This window comes from Rhynchophorus ferrugineus, unplaced genomic scaffold (genome assembly GCF_030347505.1).
Source record: "Rhynchophorus ferrugineus isolate W39M unplaced genomic scaffold, kcgeb_rfMv2 rfM11, whole genome shotgun sequence".
Classification (NCBI taxonomy): Eukaryota; Metazoa; Arthropoda; class Insecta; order Coleoptera; family Curculionidae; genus Rhynchophorus; species Rhynchophorus ferrugineus.
In genome coordinates, this window is record NW_027472590.1 from 15,343,715 (window position 1) to 15,360,306 (window position 16,592).

At 30.0% G+C, this 16,592-nt stretch overlaps 1 protein-coding gene across 22 annotated transcripts in view; it reads right to left on the minus strand.

The window, feature by feature from the left end:
* LOC143204875 (uncharacterized) overlaps positions 1-16,592 on the minus strand; it is a 347,752-nt gene that overhangs the window by 251,786 nt on the left and 79,374 nt on the right. For 18 of the 22 annotated variants that reach the window (XM_076417771.1, XM_076417782.1, XM_076417770.1 and 15 more), the window contains exon 3: positions 9,195-9,269. The gene's annotated coding sequence lies outside the window, so the exon portion shown is untranslated. Of the gene's footprint in view, positions 1-9,194; positions 9,307-16,592 lie in introns of all 22 variants that reach the window. The other 4 variants (XM_076417785.1, XM_076417784.1, XM_076417773.1 and 1 more) reach the window with 2 other exon arrangements.

A 16,592-nucleotide genomic window follows, 5' to 3' on the forward strand; every position in this document is an offset into this window, starting at 1 on the left:
TCAAGCTTAGATTTGTTAAATTTTCTCTTGATTATTTCCATTATTACTTGTTGTCAGTTCTTATGTAGCTTTCTTTTTTCTGCAATTTTATACTAAATTGTGACAGATATCTGTTTTTTTCGTGGAGGAATCGCATACCTTACTGCCTCAATTATATTTTCTGTTATATTTATACTTGGTTCTTTCATATCCATCTTAGTTTAGAGAAGTTATTCTATATAGCTTTTCCCTAAATTTCCCTGATATTATTATGAAAGACTGTTATTAAAACAATGGTGATTAGAAGCTAGCATGATTACATTCTACACTTTTGATAGACAGGTATTTTTTTAGAAAAATATAGTTATTAGGAGAAGGAACTAATTTATACATCTAACATTCAGCAATACACTGTAATTTCCTTCAAGCTTAGATTTGTTAAATTTTCTCTTGATTATTTCCATTATTACTTGTTGTCAGTTCTTATGTAGCTTTCTTCGTTCTGAAATTTTATACTAAATTGAGACAGATATGTGTTTTTTTAGTGGAGGAATCGCATACCTTACTGCATCAATTATATTTTCTGTTATATTTATACTTGGTTCTTTCATATCCATCTTAGTTTAGAGAAGTTATTCTATATAGCTTTTCCCTAAATCGTGGTCAGTTAGATCTATTGTTATGCAGAAAAGTGGGCTTATCTGGGTGATATTTTTATGAAAGACTGTTATTAAAACAATGATGATCAGAAGCTAACATGATTACATTCTACACTTTTGATAGACAGGTATTTTTTAGAAAAATATAGTTATTAGGAGAAGGAACGGCGGGTCAATACGACAGGTAAGATGCTATGTTGAATTTAAGTGATTTTCATAAAAAATTCAGTGATCACTCAGGATTAATTCACATTGAATTTCCAACTTGGGTCTTAGGTAAACTTTCGACCTTTCAATTTGTTTATTAATATACATATTAAATTCACTGTCGGAACTACTCACAAAACCTCCTCTCGCATAGACCAAAGATGCGTTATATGTTTACAAGTTGTGAACGCTCGTCACCTACACATTTCAAATAACTTCTAGAAGGAAAGAAAAAAGTTTTTGACGAATGTCTAATTTAGCGATAACGTTTTATAATAGACAATTTTAATAGTGATGTCTTCTTTTGTCTAATGGCGGGAACTAATTTATTCATCTAACATTCAGCAATACATTGTAATTTCCTTCAAGCTTAGCCTCTTTCTATATTTCTTATTAATATGTTTAAATCTATTGACCAACCATTAAGTAACATGACAAAGCAAATTGTTCAAGATTAATAATTCAATTTAATAAGAAAAATTTGCAGACTGTACTTTTTAATTAATATAATTATCTCTAAAATTCAAACAAGCATTCTGTATATAAAGGAAATAATAAATATAGCTAGAAAATTTCGCCAGTCATTTACAACCACTTAAAATTAAATTATGAGTTCTTCAGATGCCTTAACATTTTTACTGTAACAGGTTGAGAACATTTTTCTTCGATTATTTTCTCATTTACTTGTTCCGTGCGTATAAAGCTATAATTCACGGTCAATTTGGTGAATATCGGGTATAATCGGTGGGGAGTTTTGTGGGATATTTTAGAAAAAAATTCCAGCAATGTCCGGTAAACCTTTTTCGGAAATTAAAGCTTTGTCCACGGTTAACAATAATTTAAAAAACAATTCCCTTAATAAATATGGCACGTGCTCTGTTTTTGTACTCAAAAGCCAATATTTATTAACCAATTAATGTCCTAGTACAGAAATATAAGAAATTGTTTTGGAATAATACGTTTCTATAAATACGGGCACACCTATAATGCAACAACAGCTGGTATGTCAACATTAAACAGTCAATTTATTCGAAGACAGGACTTTAATAAAACACAATTTGCGTGTTTCATTCATATATGTGAGTTTAGTTAAATTATACAAAAATTAATAAATTGCGATTGAAATATTACTGGTTAATATATCATGGAGGAGTACAAATTTACGGAATTTAAAAAGTGAATAACAATTAAATTGTCTCTTTTGTATTTAACATTTTAAATTTAAACAGAGTTGCGCAAGAATCAATGGTAGTAAAGGGTTTGATCGCCCAAAAAGAGGCAGGTATTGCGGAAGTCGAATAAATTATTTCAGGAAACTGTGATATGTAATATATAGTACAACTTTACTTTTTGGTAATCATTATAACCATTTTTATTTCTTATAAAATATTACCTTTATAAGTAAATTTAGTTGTTATTGTAATTTTTCTTCAGTTATCCGGTTAGGATTTATAAAAATAATCAAGTTACTGCTTAAAGAAGAATAAATTAATGAAAAAATAGATAAGAAGTTAATATATTTGAGAGAAAAACACTTGTATTTTAATATATTTGGTAATTCTCCATTTATGTTTCTGTTGCTCTTGGTACATTGTTGAAATTTTTGAAAATATATTTTGGTAACTTTCTTTTAAAACGTTATAACGAAAATGGAAATTTGCTATATTTGTTTTCCAATGAACAAGATTTTAAGATTTGATTTTTATATTCATATTTAGGTTCAATATTTTGCATATTTTTAATATCCCATCTGAATCAATCAAGTCTGAGCATATATGTACTGATTATTTGTAATGTTAATTGTAAATTTCCCTGGGCAACATTGAGCATGTATGTACAATCCAAAGAAAATTGGATAAAACAAACCAGACGAACAAATGTAGATGGTAAAAGGAGACTAAAATATTCGATTACATCTGGATTTTCTTATATATATTATTTATATTTTTGTGCAGTTCCTGCACATGACTCATTGTGCATAGGTATTATAGATTTTATCTACCAATATACACATAGATGCACAAATATCATTACATATTTCTAATTATTATTAATTATTATTATTATTAGATAATTATTATATATATGATAATTATTATTATTGATGTTGTCTTCAGTAAATCTACAGTTACTTTGTTACTTTATTATTTTGTTACTGTATTAAATTACTATACGTTGTAATATATGTTATGCATTATACTTCATATTTTCCTATGTTTTATAGTTCCTGGATTTATTTACTTCCATTTTTTTTGTTAAAATCTGAGAAAAACTTTAAGAAGGTAAATAAATATTGGTTCTAATTCAGATTCAGATAAATAGTTCTAATATATTTAAGTTCTTTCAAACGAGTTTTATCATGGTAAATTCATTTTATTCATCTGTAAATATCTCAGATAAGAAAGACAGAAAAGCACTTATTAATTGACTGGAGAAAATATCAAGTTTCTGTTTAATATTCTGTTATGTTCTTGGAGTCCTTTATATTAATCTTTCAGGTCTTTTATTGATTTGTTAAATTTTCTCTTGATTATTTCCATTATTACTTGTTGTCAGTTCTTTTGTAGCTTTCTTCTTTCTGAAATTTTATACTAAATTGTGACAGATATGTGGTTTTTTCGTGGAGGAATCGCATACCTTACTGCCTCAGTTATATTTTCTGTTATATTTATACTTGGTTCTTTCATATCCATCTCAGTTTAGAGAAGTTATTGTATATAGCTTTTTCCTAAATCGTGGCCAGTTATATCTATTGTTATGCAGAAAAGTGGGCTTATCCTGGTGATATTTTTATGAAAGACTGTTATAAAAACAATGATGATCAGAAGCTAGCATGATTACATTCTACACTTTTTTGTATCGATATTTTTCGAACTACAAAACTCTATAATGTTTAAGTTTTTGGTTCTATCCGATTGGAGAAAATAAAGTTTACTAAAAACATATTAAGCTTGCAATACCAAAAAATATTTCAGTAAGTGAATATAAAATTAGTAAACAATTTTAATTAAATTAAGAAAGATAATACTAATGGGCAAGGGAGTTTCGGAGACGCTTCTCTGAAACCAGAATTGTATATTATCTCTCGAGAATACAAATTTATTAATATAATTAACTATAATTTGTCAGTAATATATTTTATCAGCAGTTAGACGCGATGTTGCGGAAACACGTCAACGTTTTCCTCATTACCTTTCACTTCGCAAGCCACACATTAGTAATACATCGCAATATATTAAGTTCCATAATTGCTGTTATTGAGCTTAAACAGGAATCTGCACTGATAGATCGATTACTACAGGTCTAGTTAATGGGTGTTGCTTATTTGGATTTTTTACTTTCACACAAATCGAGTTCCCAGAAATAATTTCCTTTTAAGATTAGGAAATATTTTTTTCTGTGTTGATAAATAACTGGGATTTTCGATTAAAAAAATCGCGTTAGTATTTCGAAAACTTGAGGTTTTCCATAGACATCGTGAACAGTCTAAATACAGGTACGCCATCTACGTCATCTAAATCACGTAGAGTATGTCAAGGTATTGCTAATGAATTCGCATTTCATTTAACTACGCATCATTGTATACTTTTACTACTACGATTAAAAATAGTAGGACGTAGGATTGTAGTGAATCGTCATCGATTAGCACTGGCTTTTTGTAAATATCGTATCGTTTTTGTATTTTTGTATCTTTTGTTTTTGTATCTTATCTTTTGTTTTTGTATCTTTTTGTATCGTTATAAATACAAATTATATCATTCTATAAGTGCTCTATTAATAATTGTTTTGGCGATATCATTCTGAGTCGATTGAGGTTATTAAACATAAAGGCTTTGAAAGGCATCACAGAAATAGATTTCCGAACTATTCCGAACATTGGTAAAACCCAAATTAATGTAAGGGGTGGCGAAATTTGGAAGGAACAAAATACATTTGAAAATGTAAATGACTTATTAATGTTTCAACTGCTACTATTTTCATTAATCGAAGCAATATCTAGTCCTGATACCTTTCCAATTGTTTCCTACATCACAAACGTTGGTTTTGAACTGTTTTAAATAAATGGAAACCAGGAATAAAGGACATGGTATTCAAGAGCTTGAAAATAACACGGTATTGTTTAAAAAAACGACAATAATAAAATAAGTTATGATTTATTACCCTAAAATCTTAACCAAACCTTAGAGTAATATTTAGTTAAAGTTAGTTAAATTCCTTTAGTATAAATTAGCAAAAATTAATATATTTTTCGTCGACTTTTAACTTCCTTAACCTGGCCAACCTTATTTTTAATTACTTGTTCCCATACTTTACTCTTTCTTAATACTAACTTATTTAGGTATTCAAAAACTCCACTCACATTGTAACAATGCCCATAATTTTACTGAGCCCGATAGGCGATAGGCTCGTTTTTTCAGTTTTCTATCAAGTTGATCCCGTAGAAATTCGATAACGGAGAGGTCTGGCGATTTTGGTACTCATTTCGTTATTTTCAAAGATTCTTGGAACTTCTTGTATAACTTTACTAATGCCAACATGCTTATTTAAAGACCTATAGCGGCATTTTATATATCAACTATTATAATTACTCTATTTCCAAACTTCTGAATGGGAGTGTATATTTGTTTAATTGCTTTACGCTAAGAATACTTTTAGGCGATATGTTTGGTAGGATCTATATTTCACTCTATACGAAAATATTTGTCAGAATACATTTGTAATTAGCATTTCCTGTTATTAACTTTTTAACTAAATAAACCATTAATTATCGTAAAGTATAAATGTTTTATCGTATGTTTTATGTTAGTTAATGAACGCTAAAATCAAAAAGTTAAAACACAGTTAATTATACATATATTGCAAACACGCTAAAATAATTATATGGTACATCATTATTTCATCAATTATTAATATATAAAACTTTTAATAATGTCCAATATCTTAAAATAACTCAATAAGTAATACAACATAATGAATAGGAAATCTTAAAATTAATCTTATTTATCCTAATATAATATTCATTTTACGGGTATATATTTAACATGTTATCCATTATAAAACTACTTATAATCCAATCTAGTCTAAAATGTATGGGCAGCTTTTAAAAGGTTCTCATTCTTGATAAAAAAATCTCATTAACATTTACTAATTTAACTTTAATATACAAGAATAAAATTTAAACTATTTGAAGCATTTACTTGAAGGTGAGATAATTTAAAATACGTTTAGGTTTAACATACCGAGAGTACATAGATTCAGTTTTTCAATTCATTAAAATTATTACAGTGTATTTAAATACAGTAATGTACAGTTTTATGTACAGTAATAACAAATTAAAGTAAATAAGCTTTTTGTTAAAAAATATAATTTACTTAAACTAATAAGTTCATGGGGTTAGTTAATGTTTATTTTTTGCATCATTCTCGATTTTCTGCTTCAAAATGAGGATAATCATTGACTCATTAGCATGAAGATTAGTCTTCAATGAAAATAAAACAAGAAATACCACGGTGTCAAATCGTATAACTGTGCGTCATATGACATCGTCTAATATTCGTCATACATTGTGATTTACACAGAAAAATCTGCATAATCATGTCGCCTTAGTATGCTTCGATAGCACCTTTCAATCTCAAGATTCCCGTCAACCACTAACAGGATATAAATGGATTATTAACAAAGTTATGAAGAGCTTTAGAAAATTATGCTCGCTGCCAAGTATAATTTTCTTAGAAAAATTGGCATCAACTTAACAGGTCAATTGTAAAGTCTTTTAGTTAGTCCTATCCCTCAAAAGATGCGCGTATAAATTTGGCAGCTGTCATATCATTAGTTTGTGAATTATAGCATTTTGAGTGAAGCAATTTTTGTTTTTGTGAAAAATATAGTTTTTTAAAGGGAAAAAATACAGTTGAAGCAAGAAGAAGTTGAAGCAAGAAGCAAGAAGAAGTTCAAGAAGAAGAAGTTCGGTTTTATGCCGAATTTCCGGAAACTGCCGCAGGAAATCAACTACCAAGGATTGATATCTTAAGTTAAGACGTGTTGAAACGAAGACAATATGAACGCAGTGGACACCCAAAAGAGATATAAACAATTAAAAAATCAACAAAATGATTTTGAATGGCCGAAAATTGAAAACAAGTGGAATAACAGACACTCTAAAGATATCAACTGAACGTGTACATCATATCATTCACAAATATTTGGATATTAGAAAGCTCTGTGCAAAGTGGTTGCCACGCGAGCTCACTTTAGGCCAAAACAACGACGATTTGATGATTCGGTAGCAATATTTGAAGATGATCAAGAGTAATAAACCCTAGTTTTTGCGTCGATTTGTGAAAATGGATGAAACAGGGTTCCATCATTTTTCTCCGAAGTCCAATCGACAGTCATCCGAGTGGACTGCACACGATGAACCCGCTCTAAATCGTCTGTATTTTGGGATGCGCATGGAATAATTTTCATTGATTACCTTGAAGAAAGAAGGACCATCAACAGGGACTATTACATAGCGTTATTGGACCGTTTGGACGAAATGGCCGAAAAACGGCCGCATTTGAAGAAAAAGAAAGTGCTGCTTCACCAAGACAGTGCACCGTGTCACAAGTCAGTGAAAACGATGGCAAAACTCCATGAATTGGTCTTCGAATTGCTTCCTCATCCACCTTATTCTCAGATCTCAAAAGAATTCTCACTGAGAAGAAAGTTTCGTCAAATGAAGAGGTGATCGCCGAAACTGAGGCCTATTTTGAAGCAAAAGATCTATCGTACTACAAAAATGGTATCGAAAAGTAGGAGGGTCGCTATAATGAGTTTATCACCCTTGAAGGGAATTATGTTGAATAAAATAAAACTTTTATGCCAAAAAATTTTGCCAAAAAAATTTGTTTTACTATGGTAGGCCAGGGACTTTTCAATTGACCTGTTATTCCATTGCCTATTTAACGTTTTTACTTCATAGCTATATTCAATTCTTGAATGTAGTGAAGATTTCAAGTGTGGAGATATGAGTATTAAAGTAAAGTACTCTAGCATGATTTCTAAATTATCCAGTACTTGACAAAAGAGTCGAATGAGTCTTCTGGCACTATCCTAATCTTTGGTTCTAGATGCTTGTATCTATTATCACTAGCTGATTAAGCCTTCAAAATTCTTTTATTATTTTTTGACTTAATATAGTTTATACAATATAAAGGATCCAAAAATATTATGCAAAATTAACTACTTTTGAAGAAATCGGTTGCAGAAGCCCACCAAACTTTGTTTGAAACGTATGGTGACAGAGCTATCATCAGATCGCACTTATAGATTTTAATTTCTACTATTCAAAAAAAAACTTTAATATAAATTGAAAAACGCCCTGGGGGAGAGAAACAATAAAATACAAGACTTATCGGATCAAGTTTCTGCTTGAACTCTCAAAAAATATATTCGAAAAAGATTAAGTTGTTTAGAAGTTGATGAATCAACTGTTTCTGGACGTTTGCTCTTGCATGCAAATGTCTAAAAGGAGGTAAAATTGTTACCACACGGATTTATTGAAACTGATTAAACATTACCAAAAAAAAAAATCTGTGGCATATTGTAACTGGCGCTGAGAGGTAGATTTACTATTACATTCCAAGAATTTTTGGGATAGTCTAGGAAGTTTTTCTGTACACATGATGGATTCAGCAAAGTGTAGCATTTTACAAGTTGCTAAAACTGAATACAGCTGTTATTACAGCTTCACTTCAGACATCAATTGAACAAATTTCATGAAGTAGCAAAAATAGCAGTGCTGAAACCGAATGCCGCTGTTATTGCAGCTTCACTTCAGACATGATTTGAACAAATTGGATGAAGTAGCAAAAATAGTTGTGAATTACAAAGTCATCCTTTTGAATGTTAACGCATTAATATACAAAGTTGTAAAGGATGTACTATTGTAGCTCGGATGGGACAATTTGCAACACTTAGCATCTCCACCAGACACAGCACCACTGATTACCAACTGGTAATCAGACTACTGCAGCACGGTTTAACTGGAAGCCAGTTCTAAAATATTCAACAAGTATAAAAATAAAGCGAGAAAATGATGCAAAAAAATTGGTTTAATTAATATTTTACCTCTGTTAAGATACTTCGCCCTCTTTTTTACAACAAAAAGTACACCACAGCATTTAGATCCTTTGAAAATATAAAAATATATAACATAAATTTGAACATAAATGAAAGAACACTAAAAATAAATCTTTGTATTTAACTGTTGTAAAAGCTTTTAATTTCTCTGAATATTCCGCATAAAAATTGCCATTTAAGATAACAAGAAATCTTAAATAAATTCTAAGCCAATTTACCACTTACTTCTTTAATCCAAACTAATTATAGTCGTCGACGATTTGTTCCCTTGTCCTCCAAAGTCCTCTCGGCGTGAACGATCTGAAACGTTAGAAAAAACGTCCTTAATTAAATATTCCTTTGCGAAAATTTAACCAGTCTTTTAACCCACCGTTAAAGACGATCGTTTAAGAAAGTTTCTTAATTAATTTGAAATGTCAATTTCATAATATTTCTGGTCGGTTTTTTTGCCTTTTCCGGATGTCCGTCCCCAACAGCAGACTTCCTTCACTGGTGTACAAATTTACTTCTCTGATAATATTGATCATCTATCATTTCCACGTCGAGTGATTTTGCATTGAAAAACTTAATTGAGTTATAGATTAGAATTATTTTTATGCGGATGTTGCTGTAACTGATCAGGGTTTTTAGTCGCACGTATCGGGTTTTAGTTATTGGTACGTAACTTTTGAAACCACAATCGGTTGTATCAGATGACAGTAAAAACATATTGCGTAAATAGAAGAAAGTCAACTATCCGGTGTTTCATACGCACACCTGATTCTGTGGTGACAATCTTACAAGAATTGATTACATCGAAATAATTAGAAAAATTAGATTCCGCAAGTTTAGTAAAAAATTATAGTTCGAATACTATTCGAATGTTCGGACTATTTTTTAATTATTACTTCTGTTAATTTCTTTAGGTTTTGACATTCCTCTACATTTTCCGTTTAGTACTAGTCAAAATTGCATTTCCGATATTTATTACTTTTGTTGTTTGGTTCGAAGTAATCTGCTGCCGAAGCCCATCAAACAGTTAAGTAAAAACTTAAGGGTGATGATATTTCATCAAATTATCAGTCTTAATTTCGACAACTTAAAGTAGTGATTTTAATGACAATGATCTATTGAACGGAAAATTGCAATGCTCGGTCACATGTTTCAGATTTGTGAAGGAAGTTTATCGCACTAAACGTATTCACCAAATATAGTGACTTCTGATTAACGCTTATTCAGATAGGTACATAAGTCTGACCGGCACATAGTTTAAAGATGCTGAAGAAGTGCTAATATTGGTTGATAATTGGATCGCTGTGTGTTGGTTTACATATATAACCACCTATCTGTTCTTTGGTCACGTTGTGGCCATATTGCCAGAAACATGCGTAAAGTTGTAGATAATAATGGAAAATATTATGATTATTATATATCGTACTATTTTTTTATAAATAAAATGAAAAAGTAATTATAATAAATATAAACGCTTTAATATAGTTTATTAATTTTGTATGTAGTTGAAATAAAAATTACTATACTGGGCCTGAGAAAATGCTCTTACGATTTATAAAAATTAAACTATTTAAAAATGTTTTAGCAGGATAAGTTAAGATTTTGTATGGTCTCTGGATGAAATACTATTGTATTCACAGGCTGTTAAAGGTATGCTTGTCGCAATATGATACATTGTTGACACGTTTTCTACTATTTAATTAAAATCTTTCAATTCTTTGCTGTAATTTCTCTAGTTTTTAACAGTAAAGTTGATAGTCAACTGCTTAGCCATCTGAGGGTGAAATTGGATGATCAATGTAGGAGATTGTCTTCAATTTTCACCAAACAAATGATTTGTGAATATTTACTATTCACTATCACCAGGATCTAATACAGGACCTACACTGCCTATAATAGATCAATTGAAAAGTCTCCTGCCTACATTAGTAAAACACATTTTTTTAGGAAAATTAGTTTTTTATTCAACATAATTCCCTTCAAGGGTAACACACTGATTATAAAGACCCTCCAACATTTCGATACGATTTTTGTAGCACGATTTGTCATTTGCTTCAAAATAGGCCTCGGTGACCACTACTTCATTCGACGAAAATTTCTTTTCAGCGAGCATTCCTTTGAGATCTGAGAACAGGAAATAGTCGCTGGGGGCCATATCTGGAGAACACGGTGGATGAGAAAGCAAAATTCTAAAGCCCAATTCAGGGATTTTTGTCATCGTTTTCACTGACTTGTTACACGGGGCATTGTCTTGGTGAAGCAGCACATTCTTTTTCTAGAAATGCGGCCATTTTTCGGCAATTTCGTCCTTCAAACGGTCCAATAACGCTAAATAATAGTCGCTGTTGATGGTCCTTCCTTTTTCAAGGTTTGAATGAAATGAAAATTATTCCATGCGCATCCCAAAATACAGATGCCATAACATTGCCTGCCGACTGTTGCGTTTTCCCTCGCTTTGGAGCGGGTTCATTGTGTGCAGTCCACTCAGATGACTGTCGATTGGACTTGGAGTGAATTGATGGAGCCATGTTTCATCCATTGTCATATATCGACGCAATAACTCGGGTTATTACGCTTGATCATCTTCAAACACTGCTCCGAATCATCAACTCGTCGTTGTTCTTGGTTAAAAGTGAGCTTGCCGGCACCCACTTTGCACAGAGCTTTCTCATACCCAAATATTAGTGAATGATATGATGTACACGTTCAATTGATATCTATAGTGTGTCTGCTATTTCATTCAATTTCAATTTACAGTCATTAAAAATCATTTTGTGTATTTTTTTAATGTTTTCATCGGCAACAATCTCTTTTGGCTGTCTACAGCGTTCACCGTCTTCGGTGCTCATTTTGCCATGTCTAAACTTAGCATACCAATCCTTGATGGTGGATTTTCAGTGGGACAGTGTCCGGAAACTGGGCATCAAGCCAAGTCTTTGCTTCAACTGTATATTTTTCTTCAAAAAAACAATATTTTATCAACACGCGAAATTCTTTTTATCAATTTTTTTCCCAATAAAATAAGTTGTTTCAACCGAAATGCTATAATTCACAAACTAATGATCCGACAGCTTTCAAATGTATACACGCATCTTTTGAGAGTTAGGGCTAACTAAAAAAGAAATGGATTTAATTGTAGTAGCGCCATCTTTGTGTCAGGCCGCGGAATTTTCAATTGACCTGTTGTTGCCAGCTATAGCAAAATTTTCTTTACTTTTCCTAAGCTTCAATTGCAAACAATTCTCAATGATTAAACAAATTTCAACGTGGGATGTTTTGACTGCGATCTATGTCATTTGAATAATTTGGAACTGATGTAATCTAATGGAGAAATCTTGATACAATTGATATTCTTTATTCTTTATCCCTGTTTTACTTTCCTCTTTGTTTCAAAGATTGTTAGATTCTGAGCTTGTAATAAAATCTAGTTACAACCAACCAATATGCTGCTATAGATGCAACAGAACTTTTTGGAGTTATTTTGGATTCAGGCCTCCCGAACCGAAACCCGAGTTTTCTACCGAAATTTGTGAGGAAATTATTATAATCTGCATGTTTGCATATATGTTTTTATCTATGCAGTGACTATAATATTGGTAGCTCTGTGTCAAGTTAAATATATCTGAAATATTTTGCTTTAGAATATGCTGGTGTTAGAACCCTGTAGAAATATTTGCAAATTCATTGCAACTATCTCTGGTTATTAGTCTTTTAGTTTTGATAATATTTTTTGCTCCTCTCGAAATTAATCCTGCTGCTGCCGCTGACGATTTCTCGGTCACTAATAATATAGCACCTAGAGGGGAATACCTATAGTATCTGTCTCTATAATTAACATAAAATTAACCGATTAAACTAGGTTATTAGAAGCACAGACAATACTTACTAGTCGGCGTAACTAACTATGCATATATTAAATTAACCATCTGGTGTATAATGCTATAAAGGCTCTCAAGAATTTTCACCGATTATGCTTTTTCTGACGTACCGTCTAGTTGTCATTAGACAGAACCATAGACAATTATTTAATCAGGAAGTATTAACCTATTCTATATCTATTAACTTCTTAGTGTTCTAGTTACAAAAATCATCATCGTGAAGTTATTTTTTAAAATGTACCACCCAATGAACTTTAAGAATGAACTATTTCTTTTAAACTGCTAGAAAATCTGCTATATATATATATACATATATATATATATATATATATATATATATATACTTATAGATATTATTAGTTAATATTTTATTATATCGAGATTATATTGTGATAATATGTAGCTGACACAATCCAAATTATATGTAGCTGGTTAAAAGTTACGTAAACTGAGATATATTGACCATGATAATTTAATATAAAGATGAATAAAAACATCCGATTTCTTCGCACACTTTCTTTTATTGTCATTATACAATAACTTGCAAATTAGATGAAGCCTGATCGTAAGAGATAAAATATAATAATATAAATTATGACCGGCTAAACAATAGTGAAAATAAATTCTGGTACAGCACGATCACATTCACTTTAGTTTGATATATCTGCATAATTTGAATAAATAACGTTGGTAGAATTCTAAACATATGTAAAGCATGTTGTTCGCTTTCTTTTACTGTCAGTTGTTCAGATTTACTTTTGTTGTATTTCCCATTTTTTATATTAAATAATTCAAACCGATTTTATTAGCGGTGTAAAAATATAACAGATTGTTTCTTTTTGTTGTAGTTAAGGTTTTCTATAGTTTTATATGAAATAACTAGTAAACATATGAGAACAAGCTATTTTTGATCTTTCGTCACTTCATATCTAATACTTTGTTTAGTAAAATCTTGATTTTCCATGTTGCCGTGTTAATAACCTTTCTTCATATTTTAAACCGAAGTATTGGATACATTTGATTTCGAGGTCATCGTTGGTTTATTATCAAGCATTGGTAGTAAATAGACTTATTGAATATATAAATGTTTGATTGATAAACCAATCTCATTCATCCTAGGTCAAGTTGAAACTATTTTCCGACTAATCAATTCAATACAGTTTCATCATTTTGAGTCTGATTTGACTATCTTTTGCTCTAATGTGATGTTTGATTTGCACACACATATCTACACATACTATATAAAAATTTGTTGTGGATATTCTATAATACCGAGAAGAAAACATTAGGAAAAGGTATATGTTCTACTAAAGGTATACTCTACTTTTTTAAATTTTTGTAATAACTTGTTATAACTTTATTAAATCAAGTTCTAATGACTAAAATAAATCTGCTGATCACTTCGACACTAAAAATATATACAAATTAAAAAAAAATGAATCGACTTCAACAAATAAATAAGAAACTCACTAAAATTTAAAAAATAATTAAACTTAAAAATAAATAAAAATAAAGAAAAACCTTGTTTAACCTATCTACTACACGTAATTTATATCGTACTATATACAGAAATTTTAGCTTAGTACCTACCTAAACCTAGGTATATGTTATGTTTACAATTTTATTTTAAATACTACTAAATAATCACTTTGAAATCGGTGCCGAGCAACACATTAGATTTGTTTTGTTGGTAATTTCTTTTTAAGAACCCAAACATCTATATTAATTTAGATTTGTTTTGTTGGTAGTTTATTTTTTTATATATGCTACAAAATTATTTTGTTGCTTTTCTATTGTTTGCTTTGGTTTCCATCCATTTACCCCCCTTCCCTCCGTTAGATACTCAATTGGTTCCAATGGTACCTACTCGGAACTCTCCACCTCTTTCGAATAAAAAAAGAATTGGAAATGGATCCATAATTGACGAAGAAATCGGCGAACATACATTAAAAAATATATACAGCCGAACATATGTTAGAATCTCCTTCTTTTTTGAAGTCGGTTAAAAATAACACTAAAAAAGCAATAACTTAAGTATTATAAATTTTTCCTGTTCTTAACAACATTTACTTGCAAACAACATGTATTTTCCATTAGAAATAACTTAATAGTTTATAATTTATACTAAATTTTGAATTATTTGGAAACAACCTATATCAATTTTAGATTGTTTACATTTTAACAAAAATTCCAATATTTTACAATTTGCACATAAGAGGAGAGCAGACATAAAAGTTTCATGTACCTTGGACAATGAATAAAATATATAGTTATTTGGGTTCATAAACTGCTCTTGAAGTGCATTCTTCAATGCATTCAATGCAAAAACAATGAAACGACTTTAATTTCAAATAACTATACCATTAAATAAGCCGAACAGTACTTAAATATCATTTATTCTACAATGGGCTATGGCTAGTTGCATACTAAGTCTATATTAAATAGGTCAATAGGCAAGAAAAATCTTAAGATACATTGATATATGTTAAGATTTAAAATAATGTAAAACATTATTTTCTATTATCCCGTAATATAACAAAAATACGCGAAAAGAGGTATCTTCGAATAATTATAAACAATGATATTTATGGTATGTTCACATATAAAAAATATATTACGTTTAGTTCGGTCAGAACGCAGACCAAGTCGTAAACAATTCCCAAAGCGACGTTCCCATATATATACATTTTTATTAAGAATCCGGGTTGAACACACAATGATGCGGAACAAAAACATCCAGTATATCACTTTGTTACGAGACATAAACCCAACTCTTTCCTATTCCTGAATGCAACTAGCTTATAATTTTAAACTGAATTTTTTTAGTTCCTTTATACTTGCACATGATGTTATCTAATAGGAAACAATTCTTAATCCAATGAGAATTAGCTTAACTTAATTGCTTCTTAATAATGTTTTAATATCTCTCTATTATTACATGTAAGTTAGATTCAATACTATATAGACGCGATTTTTTATCGTTTTTTTCTCATCGTCGTAATGAACAATTGATTGTTGCAAAACAAAACCATCCAGCCAAAAACAGCGACATTAAAACTACTAATTCTATACAACTGTATCAAATGTAATTGAAATATTTACGTAAATAACATCTATAATACAATGCGTTGCTAATATCGCATGGAGATTTATTGGTGATGTATTTTTGAAGTTAAACCTGAGTCATTTGTTGATGTATAAAAATATGTGTTACCCCTTTAAATTTGTAACTATATCATTAGGAAATGAAATAAATAGGTTAATCAGTTGTTTTCTGAAAGCTATATGAAAACTATATGAAGAATTAAAGTTAAAATAAATAAAAATATTTAATAAAAATGACATAAACCTTACTGTGACTCTATATAAAACTGTATTAAAAAAATGATGAAGAAATATCTTGTAATAGAAAGGGAAGGAAGACACACCAAAAGACAAGAATACAATATTTTAGAGAAGAAGAAACCATATACAAAACAAATAAAATTCACCACTTGTGTAGTTTGTTACAAATCTGGGACATTAAACGAAGTCAAGGTATATAAATTATGTGTGAGTTTTTATTAGATAATAATTGTTTTCAAGTACATAACATTAATTGTAATTTTTAATTTTTTTGACTATGATTAAACACAATAATTATTAAGAATGAACACATTAGAAATATCTTATACCCCGTATTCTTCGTTACATTTTAAATGTGCGTAACTATCTTTGTTTAATACATTCCTTAATCTCTGTATTAGTAGGAGAA